The following is a 3,720-nucleotide window of genomic DNA, read 5'->3' on the forward strand; positions in this document are numbered from 1 at the left end:
GGAGGCCCTGAGGAGGCCCCAGAAGAGCCGCCCTGGGTCTGAAAGGTGAACCAGGTCGAGTAGTCCTGGAAAAGTGAGACAGGATAGTAAGAAGCTAGGAAAGTTCCTTGGCAAGTGGAATAGGAAATTGAGACTGGCCAAGCAATTTACAGCCGGATACAGAAGGTCACCACCTCCTTGGAGATGACATCCAGGCCTCAGTTGTGTTTCAGCTCCAGGCCCAGAAGAGCAGCAAAACCAGGGGGGCAATGCCAGGACCAACTGCACTGACTAGAGAGCCCCTGGGGATCATGACCCTTAAAGGGCACCCCTGGAGAACTGATGAATACTTTGCTAAAACCCTCCCCTGAGACCTCCCCGAAGATTCCTGCCTGCAAGGGGAAGGACTCAGCAAGCATGAGCTCTCCCCCTAGGGAGCACCTGCGCCATTCCCTTTCCCTTCTCCCCCCACTTCTTTCTTCACAGGCACTTGCCTCTTAAACCCTAAGGCCATGGGCAGCAGCAGCTTCTACTGGGCTGATCCCTTGTACCTGTCCCCTAAGACACCTTTTCTCTGACTTCCCAGTGAGCTACGGCAGCCCAGACCAGGCTCTCCTGTTGCTTCTTCTATGCTAAGCCCTTCCTTGTTTCAGGGTCCTCAGCTTTAATAAATGTATCCTCATAGTCACCTGGATTCATTTTGTGAAATCTTTGCTGCACAAAGTCAAGAACTCACACACTACTCCTGGCCAGACCCGCGCAGGGCCAGGTATTCATCCAGGAACAGAAGGGCAAGGTGGGGGCTGCTCGAGTGTGGGGAGGCCCCAGGGCTGGAGGTGTTGGCGCTGGGTGTCAAAGGGCCCAGAATCCTGGGATTCAGGGCCTGGTTCTGAAAGAGTCAGGCACACCGTATGCACTCAATAAATATGTATTCAATTAATTTTATTTTGTCCAAAAGTTTACTTTGTTCATACTCAAAATATAAACCATGTATAGCAAGTTGCTTTGTAAAGTTTTTCAGCAAGGCAGGCCTCCATGTCTGGCTAGGGGATTGGAAAGGATTCCTGTCAATGAAATTTATTCTTGTTTTGCATCTGCAAGAGAAGGAGGGCAGGTCAGACAGGGCTCAGAGCTGACAATGGGAGGACAGTATGGGCGGCCAATTGGGGGGGCGCTGCCAGGCCTCCAGGCCAGTGGAGGGCCCCACTGCCTTCTCTGGTCTGAACTGTACCTCTCCCACACCCTCCCCAGTCCTCCTCATGTGCAGCCCCCACCCCTCATTCCTCCACCAGCCCCAGACCTCCCCAGGTGCTGATCCCAGGTTTGCTCTGACCTCCTTCTTGTAGTACAGATATCCACCGACGCCCAGAAGCAATGCAACCCCAGCGACCCACACTGCAGACCCTGTGGCCAACAAGACTACGCTCCCCTTTCCCTATATGGAGGAAGAATAAAGAGGGGAGACCTCAGTGACCCCAGGCTGATCCCACAGGATACAGACAATGAGGGGTCTATGGGGCTCAGGGTCCTGGCTGACAGGGTGGCTAGGAACCAGAGAAAAGAGGGACACACAAGATGGCCCCATCCCACTGAGCTCAGTGGGAAGAATGGGCTCCAAGGCAGATGCTGGCTCTGCTCTGCCCTCTGCAGTGAGCAGGTGGTAGCTGTGGGGTGGTTCCTTGGCCCCGCTGGGCCTACTTCCTCGGGTCGTGGGGATGGCACTCTCCACCCACTGGGCTGGAGGGAGAAAGCAGGAGACTGTCTGGAGGCACCTGGAGGAGTACTGGCCAGTGGAAGTGCTCACAGGGTGAGCTGGGCACACTACAGAGGGGCCTTCGGGCTCTGGGGTCCTTCTGACTCCCACAGCATGGTTCTGGCCAGGCCTGTGACTCCTCAGCAGGGGATGGAGTCTGAGGGGTCCCTGAGTCCCCTGAGAACTCCTGGCCTGTAGCTTGAGACACCCCATCCCAGGTGTCCTGAGGTCTCAGCCCAGAGGAAAGCAGTGGGCCTCCCTTATAGGCCTTTAGTTGTCCCTGGGTGCACACTGCCAATGGGGAAAATGACCAGGGTCCTGTTCCTGTCCCAGTAGCTGGTGGCTGGGCATGGCCAATCCTGGCTAATTGTGATGGGGGGATATCTTTACTCACCATTGTGAGGAACAGTATGCTTTTTGGCTCCATCTTCTTTATTTTCTTTATTTCATTTATTTTTAGAGAGAGAGAAAGGAAGGGAGAAAGAAAGGGAGAGAAACATCGATGTGTGAGAGATACATCAATCAGATGCCTCTCAGGGACCCAGCCCACAACCCAGGCGTGTGCTCTAATGGGCATGGAACCAGCAACCCTTTCGTTCTCAGGCCAGTACTCAGTCCCCTGAGCCACACCAGCCAGGGCGTGCCACCATCCTCTTAAGGTATCAGAGCTCACCCTTGTGGAGAAGACAACCCAAGTCATCTTCCCACATGCTCTAATACCCCTAGGGCCTCTGGGATCTGCTTCTCAAAGGCAGAGGCCAGGCCTTAGCCTCAGGGATCCTGCCTGGAGGGGATCACCTGGACAAGAGACCTGAGGGTTTATTGCCCTGGAGCCCAGGCCCGTTCTTTAGGGGTCTATGGAGGTGCCAGGGCCCTGCTCTGCTTCAGGCTCAGGAGACTCCTCTGCAGGCCTGGGAGAGGAGCTTACCTACCCACTGCTTCTGGACTTTTGTCTGGAAGACCATTTCTCCTTTCTGCCCCAGCCTGCAGTTCTTCCAGGGAGGGGAGGGGAGGGCTTTTTTTTTTTCTCTCTATAGTTATCTTGCTAGCTTTTGGCTCACTTGGGGCCTTATCCATTCATCTAGCTTTCGGCAGGCTCAGTGTTAGAACCTCACCCTGATACCCTCTTGGCCAATGGGGGAGACTCCCCAGCGCTCCAGCAGACTGTTTTAGGTAACACCCCCACACCTCAGCCAATTCAAAGGTACGCATTCCAAGGCCCAGATGTCTTGGCTAACCCTGACCCTCACTCACCCTTTGTTTTCCATTGCCCCTTCTAGAAGGAAGACCTGATTTTTGCATGTAAATCATTTTCCTGCTCTACCTAAACCTCCCTTGGCTGAGGACCCCAGTCTCTGAGGCGAAGCCTGCTGCCCTGTCCCAGATAACAAACCCCCTGTTAGATGCACACATTTTGGTGGAGCACCTACCTACCCTGGTCCCCCTCCCAGGCACCCAGCTCTCACCTTGGGAAGGAGGCCAACCTCTCTCCTCGAGGCTCCCTGTGACTCTGGCTGGTCTAGATCTGGAAATAGACTTGAGATTGTGTTTCCTTGTCCCCTCCCTCTGTGTAACCATAGATGGATTGTTAGCAAAAGCAGTGGTTTCACCGAAATCACATGACATCTTTCTGAGAATGACTCATTCTATTTGTTTCTGTTTCACCTTCTCTAAAGGAAATTCAGTTAAAATATAACTTTTTGTGAGACAACTAAGGACAACTGAGGGCGAGCAGGAGAAAACTGACGCCAGGGAAGGCTTCCCACATGGCTGGTGCAGAGAGAATGTAGGTGAAGCCCCAGCCAGCAGGGGCAATGCCAGGAGGTGGCAGGGAGTGAGGCCGAGGACTCCATCATTTTAAGTCATTTGAAGAGGACCCTGAGCTTGCTGTGCAAATAGAGCTTCAAGTCCAGCTCTTGTGTCTAGTCCTTGCCCCACAGTCTGCAGCCCCCACCCTGTACTCATAAGCCCTGCAGCCAACATTTTTG

General features: G+C 53.8%; 1 long non-coding RNA gene across 2 annotated transcripts; it reads right to left on the reverse strand.

The window, feature by feature from the left end:
- Positions 1-906: 906 nt before the first annotated feature.
- On the reverse strand, positions 907-3,489 carry LOC118499276. 2 transcript variants are annotated; one of them, XR_004901800.1, is made up of 4 exons: positions 3,199-3,489; positions 2,127-2,171; positions 1,313-1,414; positions 907-1,073 (listed from the first exon to the last, which is right to left on the reverse strand). It is a non-coding gene; the product is annotated as an uncharacterized LOC118499276 (long non-coding RNA). The 2 variants fall into 2 exon arrangements; XR_004901801.1 differs by having other exon boundaries at positions 2,127-2,162; positions 3,199-3,486.
- Between the last annotated feature and the right edge of the window lie 231 nt (positions 3,490-3,720).

This window comes from Phyllostomus discolor, chromosome 3 (genome assembly GCF_004126475.2).
Source record: "Phyllostomus discolor isolate MPI-MPIP mPhyDis1 chromosome 3, mPhyDis1.pri.v3, whole genome shotgun sequence".
NCBI classification, from domain to species: Eukaryota; Metazoa; Chordata; class Mammalia; order Chiroptera; family Phyllostomidae; genus Phyllostomus; species Phyllostomus discolor.